At 44.0% G+C, this 18,556-nt stretch overlaps 1 protein-coding gene across 3 annotated transcripts in view; it reads right to left on the minus strand.

Annotated features, from left to right (window-relative positions):
- LOC110499015 (glutamate receptor ionotropic, delta-1-like) overlaps nt 1-18,556 on the minus strand; it is a 428,806-nt gene that overhangs the window by 187,407 nt on the left and 222,843 nt on the right. The gene's annotated exons all lie outside the window — the stretch shown is intronic.

Raw genomic sequence — 18,556 nt, forward strand, 5'->3', positions numbered from 1 at the left:
TGTCAGAAAGCAGTGCGGCTTGGTTGGGTTGTGTTTCGGAGGAGTTTCAGGGATGAGACAAGACAGTAACTACTGACTACCAATTGGATACCTCGAAAATGGGAGGAAAAGGGGTAAACATATATTTTTTTAAAGAAACAGAGGTAATCGTAAGCCAATATAATCAAGGTTTCTTGCACTCAATTTGCAGTGCACAACTTATTTATAACTATGTTCCGGTCCCCTCGACCATCCGCTCAAAGAGAAATCGGCCCACAGCTGAATGTTATTGGGGACCCCTAGTATAGAGGAACTGCCTACGTCACTGTCTTATCTGCTTAGTCGCTAGCAAGATAGAAATCACAGAGGTAATTTCGCAATTGGCTAGCTAACATCAACTACCATCACTAAAACTAATGCAAAGGTTTTGCCTGCAAACATTGGTATTGAATCGCAATGTTCTGGCATGTTTGCCTCGTGATATGCTGGGAGAGTTGTCTTTCTGAAGAGGACCCTGCCCGGAACAATTGTTTCCTCTTTTCGAAGTTACCAAGAGAGTCTGTCATTAAAACCAGACACTGCTGTTGCCTAGGGTCTCAGGATCCAAGACTACATAGACACTGGCCCTGTTAGAATACTTCAGAAATGCATCCTTCCTTTCTAGCTTTCTTGAAGTAATGACAGACCTGGATTGTTTGCATTGGTGAAAGTAATAGGTTGGTAAGCTTGCTTCCACCTATCCACTTGTATGTGCTTACCTCAAGGAAGGTGGGATGGAAGGATGTATTTCTATAGTACTCGTGACTGACAAGTGATGTTATTCTTAGAGCAGCATGATAGAATGCCACCCATAACATGACATGATCAGTATCTCCAAGATGTGCTGGAGTTCAAATCTGAGTTAACCGAGGCCGTGTCTACAGTTCTACTATCAGAATACGATGAGGTCACGAATTGCGTTCATCCAGACCTGACAGTTAATGCGAGCTCTGTTATCCAAGCTTGTTATCCGTATGCAGTCTTTACAGCATTTCCTTTTCCGTATTCCTTTTACAGCGCATTATTCAAAACAACAAAAATATGGAGCTGGTATACGATAATGTGTGCTCCTTTTTGTACTGTTTCGGATGATATGCAACAGAGGTCGGGCCTGTACTAGGCGTGCACTCATGAGGAGAGAACAGCAGAGGCACTTCATGTACTCATGCATGTTACTCTTGGCTGTGGCTAATGCGGTGTCAGTGGAGAAGAGGCTGTGGTCTCCAGAATGGTCCCACAATTGGTGGGACTATGTCGTCCTCCAAGCCTTTACAGAAGCACAGTGGCTGCACAACTTCCGTATGCGAAAGCATTACGTTCCTTCACATTTGAGAACTGCTGCAGCCCAATCTGTGTCGGCAGCCTACCCAACTCTGTGCCCTGCTGTCTGTCCACAAGAGACCTACTGGGCACAGAAGTCAATTCAACATCTATTTCACTTTGGTTCAACGTAATTTCACTGAAATGACGAGGAAACAAAGTAGATTCAACTAATGTGTGCCCAGTGTGGAGTTGGCGTAGCACACTGGTGGTATGTTCCTAGATCTTGCTACCATGTGAACGGTTATCTGTTTAAGTCATCATTCAAGGGAGAGCGGCTCCAAGTTCCCCCAATGTGCCGGAGACGTCGACCTATCAATATCCCCTGAAGATAATGGTACAGATTTCTACAACAGAAAGGGCTGACATTCGGTGGTGCTTCAGGGAATGGTCGACCTCCTTTCTCGGTAATAGCCTGCCGTGTTTAAACTCACCTGTTATTGACACAAGCTATAGCCTTCCACTTCCTAACACTATTTTGTTGAACAACCATACTGTTTTTGGACAATTGCTATTATTCAAATGCCAAAATCGAATATCTTACCTCAACAGCTTCACCAACATTCACATTGGCTGGGTTGGCACTCCAACGTTTCCGAGCTGGGTCATACCGGTGACCTCCTACCAGATGTAAGCATGCTAAAGAATGTTATAAATCATCATGTGAAATTGAGGTGGTTATGCTGTTTGTTGTCTTTTTCCCCCCACTACTGCTAAATGAGGCTATAGGCTGTTTTACATTAAACAGACATTTTTACGTATGGGTTTTATGCAGCGTATATAGTAAATTGAAATGTATTTATGGTTTGTATTTATTTGTAGTCATATTTTACCCTTAAACATACACACAGTTAAGTCTGCTTAATTCACATCAGAGTGATTTAGATGCTCAATAGCCATATTTTTTGTTTTGTCACAATAGCATGTACAGACAGAATAGATTAGTAAGCAATATCTGGCAGTGTCCTCTCACTAACATAATTTTTTAAACATTATTTTAGGAAAGCAGAGTCATCGAAAGAACCAGAGTCCCCCTTGCCAATGTTTTGGGGAAAAAAAGCTGAGAAATAGGCCTGCAGAAATGTAAGGAATTAAAATCATAAACAAAGCTATGGATGCAAGGACTAACTGACCATGATTTTCACATAATCGTTTGAACCATATTTTCACACTACATAGTGTATTTGTACATTTATTTTGTTGACAAACATCGGTAAAACAATCTTATATTTTGAGTTCTGATGGGGCATGACAGTCGAACTAAACCTCATGAAGCATTTAGAAGTCATATTCTTCAAGAATCAATGCGTACATATCCTTAATTTAGAAGTCCAAAAATGGATGTAGCAACTGCCGAGTGGCCCATATAACAGATTTATATTCTCATCATTTCATCCAAAACATCTTTCAAAACTTAAACCAAATGTACTGCATCTTTCAGTGCTCTACTCAACTCAACTCAACTCGGGCTCAACAAGTATCACTACAAAGTTGTCAAATGAACCACATTAACTCTGGCTTATCCTCATCTTGGTCGTCCTGACACTGTTGTTGGTGTGTGGGGCCCTGCTGGTAGAAGGGGTCAAGTAGGGAAGCAGGTGCAGGTGCAGGTGGAGCACACTGTTGATGGTCATGACCAATATTTGGTGCAGGGTGGGCAGCAGACGGACCGGGGCCAGGATGGAGAGCCCAAGTACAGGGGAGGTCAGCATACGCACAAGGATGGGCAGACCAAGGACCGTGGTGGACAGAAGACGGACCAGGGCCAACAATTGATGAGGACTTTTCATGTGAGTGTTGTTCAGCTTGCAGCTTCAGCTGGGTATCAGCATCATTGTGAAGGTTGGTTACCATACTTTTCATAAAGGTGTCAACTGCACTCTCAAATGTTGTATTTTTCTTCTTGCTGCCTCTGACTCCAGAACTGGTGAGGAGAGGAGAGGAGAAGGAAGGAAGGAAGGAAGGAAGGAAGGAAGGAAGGAAGGAAGGAAGGAAGGAAGGAAGGAAGGAAGGAAGGAAGGAGAAAAACAGTTGATCATTTAAAATATCTAAGCTCCTAACAGACTGTGACCATCCACTAGCAATTACTTATTTGAAACTAATTGTAGATAACATGGCTGTGGGGGAGGATAGTTATACACGTGTATATAAAATGATTAATTCTAAGATTAGAAAGAGATATTCATTTACTTTCACCAGAGATGTGTTCTGTCTTTGATATGGATTTGCTTGGACCAGGATCACTGTGCTCTTGGTCACGGAACATCTGAAGGGCCGGATGGAGATGGTGTAGAGTCTGTGATGCAGAATAAACTGGTGGTGGGTCAGAGGAGGCAGTAGTCGGAGCATCCTCTGAAAGAAGAAGCATCCATGACAGTTATTGCTTTGAACAGTGTAACAGTCAGACACAGAGGCATTCAATGTGCTTATTGTCAGTTCCTACCTACCTACTACCACTACCAAAATGATAGTCCCCAGGTTACGCTGTGTGTTCATATTCAAGCAATTTAAGTTCATGCATGCTGTCACAACACATAATAATGACATAGCGCATTCTAATGTAAAAACACACTTGCTCAACACTAAAAGGTTGTATTCTATACTCATTTGCAGAGAAAAAAAAGTTATTCATTTGTTAGATAAGATTTCAAATTCAGGGGACCCTAAAATTGGGCCCATACCCAAGTTTAGGAGCCACTGAGCTAAACACACTCCAATAACGTTATAGGACCAACCGTGGCACACGTTGCCAAGATGACGGCATGTTTGAGCAGCAATAAACTGCCAACATTTAGCTACTTTTCTTGTCGAAACATGACAGTTCACTAATAATGATTGTCTCAATGAATGTATGGAGAAGTAACTAGCTACACTAACAATGTAGGTGACAGGATAGCATCCACACGTAGTTAGCTAATAACGTCAGCTACATAGCTTGAAGATAATGACATAGCAACACGCTAGTCAGCTAGCAGGCTAGAACGTTACCTTCAAGTTCCAGATTGTCAGCATCCTCATCATCGGTATCTGCGCTGTCCAGGACCACCGGCGGACTGGTAGTTGGTCGTTCACCCAACACATAAAGAAATTGACATGTCGCCGTGCCATTCCCGCTCCGATTATTATCGTCTTTTGCCTTCTTGCACACCCCTTTTAAATGTTCATCTTTTGCTGACCCTGGAGCCAGGTGCGTACGTATTCTTTCCCTTCTGTTTCCCTGGCTATGTACCTGTACACTGAGTGTACAAAACATTAAGAACACCTCCTCTTTCCATGACACAGACTGACCAGGTGAATTCAGGTGAAAGCTATGATCCCCGATTGATTGTTAAATCCACTTCAATTAGTGAAGATGAAGGGGAGGAAACAGGCTAAATAAGGATGTTTAAGCCTTGAGACAATTGAGACATGGATTGTAATATACAGTGCATTCGCAAGGTATTTTGACCCCTTGACATTTTCCACATTTTGTTACGTTACAGCTTTTTCTACAATGGATTAAATAGTTCCCCCCCCCCCCCCCCCCCCTCATCGATTTACACACAATACCGCATAATGACAAAGCAAAATCTGTTTTTTAGAAATGTTTGCAAATGCATTAATAATACAAAGCTGAAATATCACATTTACGTAAGCATTCAGACCCTTTTTCTCAGTACTTTGTTGAAGCACCTTTTGGCAGCGATGACAGCCTCGAGTCTTCTTGAGTATGACGCCTGTATTTTGTGAGTTTCTCCCATTCTTCTCTGCAGGTCCTCTCAAGCTCTGTCAGGTTGGATGGGAAGCGTCGCTGCACAGCTATTTTCAGGTCTCTCCAGAGATGTTCGATTGGGTTCAAGTCCAGGCTCTGGCGGGGCCACTCAAGGACATTTAGAGACTTAGCCCGAAGGCACTCCTGCGTTGTCTTGGCTGTGTGCTTAGGGTTGTTGTCCTGTTGGAAGGTAAACCTTTCCCTACTCTCAGGTCCTGAGTGCTCTGCAGCAGTTTTTCATCAAGGATCTCTCTGTACTTTGTTCCATTCATCTTTCCCTCGATCCTGACTAGTCTCCCAGTCTCTGCCACTGAAAAACATCCCCCCACAAATTGATTCTGCCACCACCATAACTCTCCGTAGGGATGGTGCCAGGTTTCCCCCAGACGTGACGCTTAGCATTCAGGCCAAAGAGTTTAATATTGGTTTGATCAGACCAGGGAATCCTGTTTCTCATGGTCTGAAAGTCCTTTAGGTGCCTTTTGGCAAACTCCAACTGGGCTGTCATGTGCCTTTTACTGAGGAGTGGCTTCCGTCTGGCCACTCTACCATAAAGGCCTGATTGGTGGAGTGCTGCAGAGATGGTTGTCCTTCTGGAAAGTTATCCCATCTCCACAGAGGAACTCTGGAGCTCTGTCAGAGTGACTATCGGGTTCTTGGTCACCTCACTGACCAAGGCCCTTCTCTCCCGATTGCTCAGTCTAGCCGGGAGGCCAGCTCTAGGAAGAGTCTTGGTGGTTCCAAACTTCTTCCATTTAAGAATGATGGATGTCACTGTGTTCCTGGGGACCTTCAATGCTGCAGAAATGTTTTGGTACCCTTCCCCAGATCTGTGCCTCGACACGGTCCTGCCTTAGAGCTCTATGGACAATTCCTTCAATTCCTCATGGCTTGGTTTTTGCTCTGACATGCACTGTCAACTGTGGGACCTTTATATAGACAGGTGTGTGCCTTTCCAAATCATGTCCGATCTATTGCATTTGCCACAGATGAACTCCAATCAAGTTGTCGAAACATCTCAAGGATGATCAATGGAAACATGATGCACCTGAGCTCAATTTTCGAGTCTCATAGCAAAGGGTCTGATTACAAATAAAGTATTTCTGTTATGTAGTTTTTATACATTTGCAAACATTTCTAAAAACCTGTTTTCTCTTAGTCATTATGGGGTATTGTGTGTAGATTGATGAGGGAAAAATGTATTGTATCCATTTTAGAATATGGTTGTAATGTCACAAAATGTGGAAAAAGGGAACGAGTCTGAATACAGTACTTTCCGAATGCACTGTATGTGCCACTCAGAGGGTGAATGGGCAAGACAAAAGACTTTAAGTGCCTTTGAACGTGGTATGGTAGTAGATACCACGTGCACCGGTTTGTGTCAAGAACTGCAATGCTGCTGGATTTTTTACGCTCAACAGTTTCCTGTTTGTATCATGAATGATCCACCACCCAAAGGACATCCAGCCAACTTGACACAACTGTGGAAAGGACTGGAGTCAAAATGGCTGGATGTCAATACCCAACACATTGGATATGAGGTGAGGTCACTTTTTCTCCCTGCGGTTGCTAGTTCTAGACTGTATAGAGTGAGGCCGGAATGTTCTAGGTGTATGGATGACTGGCCAGCCAGTTAATACTTTTCCTAGTCCCAAAGACTGGAGCTATTTGATATTCACTTAATTCTCTCATTCCAGAGAGCTGGCACACAGCACCTCTGCTTCTCAGGTCCAGTGGAGAAACTCCACACTCATCCATCCTCCAGAGAGAGAGAGAGAGAGAGAGAGAGCGAGAGAGCGAGAGAGAGCGAGAGAGAGAGAAAGAGACAGACAGACAGACAGACAGACAGACAGACAGACAGACAGACAGACAGACAGAGAACTTCAGTGCTAAGACTTTTTCTCAGTCTAGGTTGTTGTAATAAAAAAAATCCGGATTGGACATCCCTTCGATAAATGCATTTTCACCATGTCTTGGTAAGAGCATCTCAGAAGAATGCACGAGACGGTGACTCCTTTCAAATGACTTCTTCCCTCCCACTGTTTCACTCAGAGCTGAAGAGAAGCCGTCGAAGGAGGAGGCGGAGGGGGACAAAATGACTTCAGCTTCAAAGTAGAGTAGAGAGCCAAAAGCAATTGCGCATCTAAGACCAGGCTAATGCCCTGGCCCCTACCAACAAGCACATGGAGGAGCTCAGCGTAATCTGCCTGAGTCAAAGAGGAAGCTACAATAGGCCTACACCCTCATTCTCCCCCAAGAGCATTGGGATCCCATTTAAATATCTTGGCTGAAAACACACCTCGCTGTCACAGGCAAATGGCTAGATCCCCAGGAGCTAGGGGAGTGAGGAGAGAAGTGTCATTTATCATGGCGGCTGCTGGTGCCTCCCGCCTTCCCTCCATCGGCGTCCCTGACTGAGGAGAGGCGAGGCGCGGGGGAAGAGACTGAAGGGTCTTAGGCTGCTGTCAAACCCTGCTCTATTAGCAGCAAAGGCAGAGTTATGCAGAGTGATTACCCAAAGGGCAAGGGTTTCGGTATGATGTGTTGAGATGTATCCGTTATCCGTTTTTTTCCCTCATAAAAGTACAATATAGTGTTTTTATGGATTTGAGCCTGCATATTATGTTATCGTGACAGCTACAGTGTAATGCATCACATTACTTTACATCAGACGCAGTATGAATAGTCTCCATAACGCTTCATCTTGGCCATATTTCTTGGCCATGTGGGATGAGTCGCAACAGGACAGGCATTGTAAGGGAGCTACCCAACAGCTCTCATAGAGGAGAAGAAAATGGAAAAACACAAAAACAGTTAATAAAGACAAATGTCAAAGTGTGTTCAGTTCAGTACCAGGTCCAGTCAGAAAAGCCTTCATGTCGTATCAGATCATATTATATCACACCTATATCACACCTTTGAGAGAGAGAGAGAGAGAGAGAGAGAGAGAGAAACAGAGAACAAGAGAACTTCAGTGCTAAGACTTTTTCTCAATCTAGGTTGTTGTAGTAAAAAAAAAATAATCTTTATTTAACTAGGCAAGTCACTTAAGAGCAAATCATTATTTACAATGACGGCCTACACCGGCCTAACCCTGTAATTGGGAGGGTAATGGGAGACTTCAGTATGGATGGTCTTGGAGGACTCAAGTTCGTGTTAAGAACAAATTAAAGTGAGATGACTTGTGATCTCGCTTCCCCCCCCCCGTTCTCTCTCTCCCCCTCTCTCCAATTACCTCATGTCTTTCTCCCCCTCTCTCTACCTCCCCTGACATGTCTCTCTCTTCCTCCCCATATCTCCATCTCTATCCTAGTCTCATAGCACTCCCATCGCCCTCACAACCCCCCAGTCTCCTAGACCATCCACGTCACATGGTGAGGGCCCAAGGTGAGTGTGCTGGGTGGAGTTTAAGAAGGAGACGGAGTCATTAACACACACAGCCTCTCACCGAGTCCCTATTCCCGCTACCACCTCTTCCCCTTAGTGAAGATCCCTGGCCAATTAGGGACTATAGTGAGAGGCAACATCAAAGCATTGGCGATAAGAAAGAAAATAGAAGGGCCCAAATATTGGAGCTGCTGCAGGTGTCCAGACAATAACACTTGCAGGCACCGCTGAATGCTTAATCAGCGACAACAAATTGCCGCTGCGAATCTGACGACCATGAAGGCTCCGCTCAACGACCATCCCCTAAGAATTCATCATCAGCTCGACATGTGTGAAGTCCGACCGCTGATGAGAAGCTACACTCTGAAATGCAGTGTCGAAGCGGTCATCACGATTGCCTCAAAGTTAAAGATGGTCAAAGAAAAGGGTCTTAGTACTTTGGGTGAAATTGGCAGCAGGAAGTCGCCATTGACTCTCCTAACACAGATTTGTGTTTTTAAGCATAGAATGCACATGGAATGCACATAGAATGCACTCTGTATGGCTGGTGTATGTCTACTTAAAGTAACGGGAGGTTTTTACTGTGCCTCACAAAGAATACAATACCGGTACATTTAACATCAAGACTCAGTCATTCTGAGACAGGAATATAATTACCAGGCTGGCATTCTCTGTTGGCTCACTGTGACTGTGAATCTGGCAATGGTTTAGTGTAAATGAGGCCGCTTTTAAAAAATGTGTATTAGTTAATACAGCCATAAATATGTATAAGCCGTCATAAGATCTTTAAGTGGATTCTCAAAATAACTGAATTCCTATTAAGAATTGAACATGATGAGGAGTGAGCGCTGTCACTGGATGTGGATTCCAATTGAGAGCTATACATTCAATCACATGTAAATTAAGCCAGAATTACTGACACTTTTCATAAACGTCTGGCAGTAAAATTTACATCCAGTCTGGCTGGCTTAAATCAGAGTGAGCTCACTCAGGCAGCTCTGGTATACGTGTGAAATATGGAGCGGCATTAAATTAAATAATTTACACACGCATGGCCCTACACTACAAGCAAAAGAAAAAAAAGAAACAGCCGCCAAAGGAACATCTGTACTGTGGCACCTGACAATTGATGATAATCCACCTCCATTCGGGCACACCCTATCCTCTCCTCCGCTCCCCCAAAGCTTCACACCATTCTCAGAGTGAATTCCCGATGATATACATTTACGTCATCTTCGAATGATTCAAATGTTAACCATGCTAACGAGGGCAGCACTTCCTGTGCTCCCACATAGGCGTCAACTAGTCTGCCTTCCAGAGGAGAGGATAGGAAAGGAGAAGGGCTGGCGGGCTGCTTTGTAGCTGGGTGCTGCTGGAGGATCAGCCTGGACCTGTGATGTGAGGTGACTTCTGTTGGCCTCTCCTGGAGCAAGCTGCCTCAGAGCATCAAGCAGCTCTGGAAATTATCATTCAGCATTATTTACAGAAATGTATATTCAGAAAGTATTCACGTCCCATTACTTTTTGCACACTTTGTTGTGTTACAGTCCATTTTAAATGGATTCAATTGGGATTTTGTGTCACTGGCCTACACACAATACCTCATCATGTCAACGTGGAATGAGGTTTTATTTTTTTTTTGAATATATGAATAAAAAAAATGTCCAGGCTTTTGCCATAGATGGCAAAGTGCTCGTCTCTGGACCACACAAGCTTTAGACTGCATTCTGCAAAGGCACTTGTCTCTCTCTACATTGGTGACCAGGGTGGAATCCTTCTGATACGTCTACGCCGGATAGTTCTACAGTCTCCATCAGAGGTCCAGGCTTTTGGCACATAGACGGTAAAGTTCTCCTCTCTGGACTGCAACATTGTAGGATTGTGCCTTCCGCGGCACATGATATACACTACGCGACTAAAATGCTCATCTCATTCCAAAACCGTGGGCATTAACATGGCGTTGATCAAACCCTTTGCGTCTATAACAGCCTCCACTCTTCTGGGAAGGCTTTCCACTAATTGTTGGAAAATTACTGCGGGAGACTTGCTTGCATTCAGCCACAAGAGCAGTGGTGAGGTCGTTCACTGATGTTGGGCGTTTAGGCCTGGCTCGCTGTCGGTGTTCCTATTCATCCCAAAGGTGTTTGATGGGGTTGCGGTCAGGGCACTGTGCAGGCCTGTCAAGTTTATCCACATTGATCTCGACAAACCATTTCTGTATGGGCCTCGCCTTGTTCACGGGGGCCTTGTCATGCTGAAACAGGAAAGGGCCCTCCCCAGACTGCCAGATGGTGAAGCATGATCCATCACTCCAGAGAATGCGTTTCCACTGCTCCAGAGTCCAATGGTGGCGAGCTTTTCACCACTCCAACCGAGGCTTGGCATTGCGCATGGTGATCAAAGGCTTGTATGCGGCTGCTCGGCCATGGAAACCCATTTCATGATGCTCCCGATGAACAGTTTTTGTGCTGACGTTGCTTCCAGAGGCAGAATGGAACTCGGTTGTGAGTGTTGCAACCGAGGACAGAAGATTTTTACACGCTATGCGCTTCAGCACTCGGCGGTCCCGTTCTTGTGAGTTTATGTGGCCTACCACTTCAAGGAGCCGTTGTTGCTCCTAGATGTTTCCACTTCACTATAACAGCACTTACAGTTGACCGGGGCAGTTCTAGCAGGGCAGACATTTGATGAACTGACTTGTTGGAAAAGTGGCATCGTATGACGGAGTCACCGAGGTCTTCAGTAAGGCCATTCTAATGCCAATGTTTGTCTATGGAGATTGCATGGCTGTGTGGCTCGCTTTTATACACCTGTCAACAATGAGTGTGACTGAAATAGCCGAATCCACTAATTCGAAGGCGTGTCCACATACTTTTGTATACTGTATATTGTGTACATTGATTGGCTGGAATGGAGCGAATGGTATCAACCACATCTCTTTTTTTCACTCTATTCCACCAATTCTACTCCATTCCAGCCACTGTTATGAGCCGTCCTCCCCTCAGCAGCCTGCACTGCTATCTACATGCTTTTATTTGGGTTTCTATGCAAAGTATATGATTGAATGTTTCTTAAAGCCTGCAGCTATTTACTTTGAATGAGACATATAATCATGTCAAAACATAATTCAAAAATTTTGTTTTTTGAGAGATAGCTAATGAAAACACACATGGACTTTTACAGTAGCTAGCTAGGCTAGTCAAACTAACATTAGCTAGCTTTAAATAAATTGGCTAGATAGAAGCAGGCCATTGGCTGCCTTCATCACAAGGAGTATGTACAAGGGTTCTGATTGGTTCCAAGTTTAGCAGTTCGGCAAATTTGAATTAATTGAAGGTGCCAACAAATGTTATAGTCATCATAAAAATGTTTATACAGGAGTATACAGAAAAATTATACTCCTCCCTCGACGGGGGGTCAATCAACTTCACGTTTTTGGCTTCGGATCACCAAGTAGGTGGTGTTATCAGGATTCATAGGCTAGTAACGCTGCAAGCTAAGATAAACTAGAAAGCAAACGAGCTTAAGGCCACAGTAGGCGTTTATTTAGGCACTAATGCTCTGTAAATATGTATCTCTATCTAGTAAGGGTTCGGGGTACACCCTTAGCATTCTCGCCAGGCTTAGGCAATAGCTGCCGTGAAATGAGCAATCGCCGAGTTCACTTGTTCGGCTGTAGCAGATAGGATCTGCTAGATGGAGACTAATTAACTGGCAATACTTTGTTACTTGACTTGGGCAGATGGTAGGGGTGACTGGCTTGGGAGTGGATTTGTCCTCCTTTTCCTCCACTCCGAAAGCCGAGCCATGCACTCCCGGGGGGGGGGGGGGGGGACTGTTTGTATAAATAAATCTGTCTGGGTTCATGTCGTTCCTGCATTCTGCAGGGTGTCTCGATAATATCATCCCTCATTTTGAATGACACAGCGAGGGGTAAGGGAGCGGTAAAAGGTAATAGGAGTTCTAGGAGTGACTCAGCTGATTTCAATCCAGACATCTCCTCTCCTCCTCCTCGTCCATAAATGAAATCACCTCCGCAGGCTGATATTTGTTTATTTATACTGAGGCTGGCATTACTATCAGGACAGTGGGCATTAAGAACTGCTACAGTAATAACCCCCCCCCCCCCCCCCCCCTGACTTTACGGCCTGTGATTCATAAAGGTACACCACTAAATATAATGAAATTGCTGCGGACCACACGTCTAGACTGGGAAAATACAGGTAACTGCCAAAATAAAGGAAACACCAAGTTAATAGGGCATTGGGCCACCACAAGCTGCCGGAACAGCTTCAATGCACCTTGGAATAGATTCTACAAATGTCTGGAACTCTATGGGAAAGATACATTTTCCCATGAGTCATTCCATAATGAGGTGTTTTGTAGATGGTGGTAGAAAACACTGTCTCAAGCGCCACTCCAGAACCTCCCATAAGTGTTCAATTGGGTTGAGATCTGGTGACTGAGACGGCCACGACATATGGTTCACATCGTTTTCATGCTCATTAAACCATTCAGTGGCCACTCATGCCCTGTGGATGGGGGCATTGTCATCCTATGGGGCATGGCCATGTTAGCCAAAATAGTTCAATATACTATGCATCCCTCACTTACTCGTATTTCCGTTATTTGGGCAGCTACCTGTACATGCATAAGCAAAATGATGAAGCCGAGAAGTAAATTAATAATTTCAGCTAGAGTGCTAATAGGGAAAGTATTAGCACATCAGGTCAGGCACATGGGGTGTTGAACTGGTGCTGAACTTCAAATGCCCTGCATTCAACTCTGATAGTGATTATGAAAATCTTATGTGGCGAACCCTGAACCTGTGTATCCACTCAACCAGTTTACCCCGACCCCTATAAATGACCTATCACCAACATAAGAATACACACCCGTTTGCCCTTTGAACCGCCTCAAAAGTGTTCCAGAGGGATGGTGGCCCATGTTGACTCCAATGCTTCCCACAGTTGTGTCAAGTCATCTGGATGTCCTGTGGACCATTCTTGAGGAAACTGGAAACTATTTCCAGGTGGGTGTGAAAAACACAGCAACGTTGAAGTTCTTGACACTTTCAAGCCGGTGCGCCTGGCACTTACTGTTGTAGCTTTTGCACTCAGTGCAGCTTCAATTTGTTGGGGAACGGACTCGGCAAGGTGGTGAAAGCCTCTACAGGGATGCCGCCCCATATTGACCCCCAATGCTTCCCACAGTTGTGTCAAGTTGGCTGGATGTCCTTTAGGTGCTGGACCATTCTTGATACACACGGGGAAACTGTTGAGCGTGAAAAACCCAGCAGTAGTGTATTTCTTGACACAAACCGATGCGCCTGGCAACTTCAGCCGCACCCTGTTCAAAGGCACTTGCATTTTTTTCTTGCCCATTCACCTTCTGAATGGCACACACACACAATCCATGTCTCAATTGTCTCAAGGCGTAAAAAATAATACTCCTTGTTCAACCTGTCTCCTCCCCTTCATCTGAACTGATTGAAGTGGATTTAACATGTGACATCAATAAGGCGTCATCACTTTCACCTGGATTCACCTGGTCAGTCTATGTCTTGGAAAGAGCAGGTGTCCTTAATGTGTTGTACACTCAGCGCATAGATATATTACAGCCTGTCAGCTCCAGACAGCATTGTAAACCAGCAGGCGGAAATGAAGGCAGAAACCCATGTACAGCATTGTGAGGTCACAACCCCGTGAGTCAACACACATCATCCAGCCCTCATTGCTTCTCACCTCACTCTCCCATCTTTTTTTTCTCTGTTTTCACAAAGTCAGGAGGCTTTCGTTCCCGGCTGGCTAACAGGTGCCTCTTATTGGTGCTGATGAAAACAGGAAGTCCCAGCATGAGTATGGAACCTGGTCGAAAGCAGTGCACCATATAAGGGACAGGGTGACAATCCAGTCCCTGGTTGCAGCCAGCCTTAACCCAGTCCGCCTGTGTGTGATTGGGAGTCCATATTTGATGTGGCCCTAGCTGCTGTGTCATGCTCGGTGGAACATTCGACGGAGCCGCAGCGTGAGCCGAAGCACTGTGTGAAGGACGGAGCAGATCAATGCAACGGGTAAATCAATTCAATGAACTGTAACGGTGGTGTGTTTTCGCCCTTCTCTCCACATTTCCTCATTCTATAGAGACCCGCTGTCTAAATCCTGAGTCCCAACGCCTCCCACAGGATAATGACATAGCCCAGCCAATCGAGTGGGGCTCGATTATTAAAGCTGCAATATGTCACTTTTTGGGAGACCCGACCAAATTCACATACAAACGTGAGCTATAGATCTGTCATTCTCATGGCAAAGCAAGTCCAAGAAGCGGTAGATCTGTTCTATGTGCGCTATTTCTTGGCTTCGCATTCTTAAGTTTTGTTTTTGTATCTTTTATTTTCGGTTTTGTACACCAGCTTCAAACACCTGAAAATACAATATTTTGGGTTATGGAAAATATATTTCACAGTGGTTAAGATGGTACAATGATTCTCCGTACTTTACTAAAATTTTAGTAACCAGGAAATGCCGGAGCGATTTCTGCATAGTGCACCTTTAATGAATTAATGTATTTATTCATTCATTACTCACTCTGTTATTTTTTACAAGACTGACCCCGTGTTCAAAGCAGTGCTATGTAGCAAGTGGCGTGCATGGTATAACCAAAAGGACTGCTTTCACAATCCGCAATGATGGCAACTAGTTTGGCTGACGCGACCCGGGTAAAGTCAGGAGGACTTCGAGTTAGGTGTTAGCCAGATATATGGAGAACGCAGAGCAGTAAACATTGTCTCGGCAGTTGTTTCTAACCATATGCCAGCCAAAAACTGTCTACTCCACACTGTTCATGGGACTGAAGTTAAAAAAAATAAAAAATAATGCTATTTCTGCATTTCAAGCAGCATCACTGCACACATTTCTATAACAGGTAAGAGGGATTTGCCCTTTTGTCCTTTTGTCAGCAAGCAAGAAGAGGGAATTGTCTGTGCTTTATGGAGCGAAGCAGGATTTCCATGAGGAAGTAACAGAGAAAAAGAATGAGAGAGAGAGAAAGTGAGAGAGTGCGACAGCAAAATAAACAGAGAGAGAGAAGAGAGAGAGACACAGACGTAAAGTGAATTAGAAGAGAGAGAGAGAGGATGCAAGACAGACAGAATTAAAAAATGAAAGGGAGAATGAGCATGGAGGTTAAGAGAGGACAGGGAAGGCAAGGGAGGCAGTGTGGAGAAGGGGGAGATGGGATGGAAGACGCAATGCAATCCAAGGACTCTCCTTAATCATCATCATTCAGCTGTCAGGCCTGGGCCAGGCTGGAGCCAGGCCTGGACACCCAAACCCAGACCCCATCTGCTCCTAATAAACTTAAACAAAGGCCTTAATTTGAATAAATGTGCCTTTTTCTCCTCCCCTCACTTTTTAATGCCTTTGCTCATCAAAGGGAGGGATATTGCTGAGGTTGGGTTTGGGGGGATGGAGTTGTGGGGAGGAAAAAGCTGGCTTGTATATGCCTGTTTATAATCCAACTCATTTGGTGAGTCAGATAGTTCGGTGACAACCATTTCTTGTGCTCTGTTATGACCTTCGATTGTAAAGTGTAGTGTTGCGCGACCCTCTTTTGTAACGTCCACATGCATGTTTGTTTACCTTGAGAACAGAAAGACATTATGCATCCTCGACGGCCTCTAAAACTCTTTGAAACACTAGAAGAATATCATAATAGAACATAATAGAACTGTATACAGGTTTGAGGTCAGGCGTTGTCAGAGGAAGCCCCAATTTTTTTTCCGAAAGGCTCCAGCCACCCAAGACTTAGGCTGTTCTCTCTGCTACCGCACAGCAAGTGGTACCAGTGCACCAAGTCTGGAAACAACAGGACCCTGAACAGCTTCAATCCCCAAGCCATAAGACTGCTGAACAAGACTGCTAAATAGCTAATCAAATATCTACACGGACTACCTGCATTGACCCTTTTTTTTGCACTAACTCTCTTGCACTGACACACACTGGACTCTACCCACACAGTCACGTACTTACACGGACACTCCAACACACCCACGCGCTACATATGTTCACACACGCGTAACATGTGCACACATGCATGCTGGCGCAACACAGACTTTCACACTCACCACATATGCTGCTGCTGCTACTGTCTATTATCCATCCTGTTGCCTAGTCACTTTACCCCTACCTAAAGGGAGCTCCAAATGTATTGGGACACGACACCTACTTTTTAATTATACAATGACTATGAGGTTAACGTGCAGACTGTCAGCTTTAATTTGAGACATGCTAACCTCTCACGATTACAATAACAGTGGAGGTTAGCATTTTTTTGGGGGGGGGGGGGGTAATGATTTGCATGCCTCTATAAGATTCATTCAGGATTATCCGTAATCATGGTAGCGTCCACGTTAATGTAGGACTGTTTAGAAACATATTTCATTCTTATTTACAATCAAAGTGACTCAAAATGACTCTACATTATTTACCATTCATTTCTATTGGGCACAAAATAATCTGAATCAGAATGAAAACAAACTGCAAACGCATCCAACAAGTTTGTAGTCACAAGCTTGATGTGTTCGTTATCTGCTGGGAATATGGGACCAAATACTAAACTTTTGACTACTTTAATACACATAAGTGAATTTGTCCAAATACTTTTGGCCCCCTAAAATAGTTTTTGGTACCCCAAAAGTCGTACTCCTGCACATTGACTCGGTATTGGTACTCCCTGTATATATATATAGTTATTTTTTACTCATTATTGTTATCCGTTAATTCACTGTGTATTAATTTCTTGTCACTATTTAAACTTTTCATTAAATGGTTTTATCTTTAACTCTGCATCGTTGGAAAAGGACAAATACAATTTGATTTGATCTGATTCATTGGCCAAAACTACGTGGGGATGATGCAACAATCGGTGTACAGAACTCCATAGGAATTGAAGTCATACGAAGATGCTGTGGGGAAAATATTGAAGGATACACATTAAACCAATCCTCTACAGGCTAACACTTTATATTCACTAGCTATCTTAATTGCCGTAGAAGTTAATTGACATCACTTTTGCTTTCTTAAAAGTCCAATTATAGGACGCAACACAAGCTAATACGGTGAAACAAACAGGTTTATGAAAGCAATTAAAAACCATTCATATTAAAATGCCACATTCACTAAGAGAACAAATGAAGAAGCGCAAAACATGAAGATATAACAGCCGTTTCTAATCTCTTCCTCATGTGGATAGAGTGCCGTATCAGCTTGCTCGTGGTTTTGATCAACAACAGAATAGCAGCCGGAAACATTCATATCTTACCCCTAATATGGCCTATGCCACCCACACATGCACTGCAATCTGCTACACTGTTCTGAGAATCCAAATCCCATGGTGAAGAACTGAAAATCCCTCATAGGCTGTGTTTAGACAGGCAGCCCAATTCTGATATATTTTTTTCACTATTTGGTCTTTTGACCAATCAGATCAGCTCTGGGAAAGATCCAACGTGATTGGTCAAAAGACCAGTTAGTAGAAATAAATATCAGAATTGGGCTGCCTGTGTGAACATGCCGGTAAGCAGTCATCCGACAATAATGAAATAACCTGGGTAATACTGATAAAGACCCTGGTTCAAGGGCATCACTGAAGCAAACCAAACATAGACAGGTTGAACTTCCAAACTTTTCTGTTGCCTCTCTCTACATTCAAAAATGTAGACACATCGGCCTATAACGGAACAATATCAAATAGGGAATAGTATTCTAATCTAAAAGCATTGAGCTGCAAGGAACATGCTGTAAAATCATGGATCCAATCATGGAGCTACTGTACAGTACATTCCATCATACATTTACATTTGTCATTTTAGCAGACACTCTTATCCAGAGCGACCTAGAGCTAGTGTATTCATCTTAAGATAGCTAGGTGGGACAACCACATATCACAGTCATAGTAAGTACATGTTCCTGAATAAAGTAGCAATCAGCAAAGTCAGAGCTAGTAAGGGGGGGGGGGGGGGGAGTAAAGTGTGAGTGTGAGTTCTCAAGTGGGTTTGCGCTACTATCTGACTCATTTGAT

The sequence above is a fragment of the Oncorhynchus mykiss genome, chromosome 20 (assembly GCF_057628025.1).
Source record: "Oncorhynchus mykiss isolate SJ-2025 chromosome 20, ASM5762802v1, whole genome shotgun sequence".
NCBI classification, from domain to species: Eukaryota; Metazoa; Chordata; class Actinopteri; order Salmoniformes; family Salmonidae; genus Oncorhynchus; species Oncorhynchus mykiss.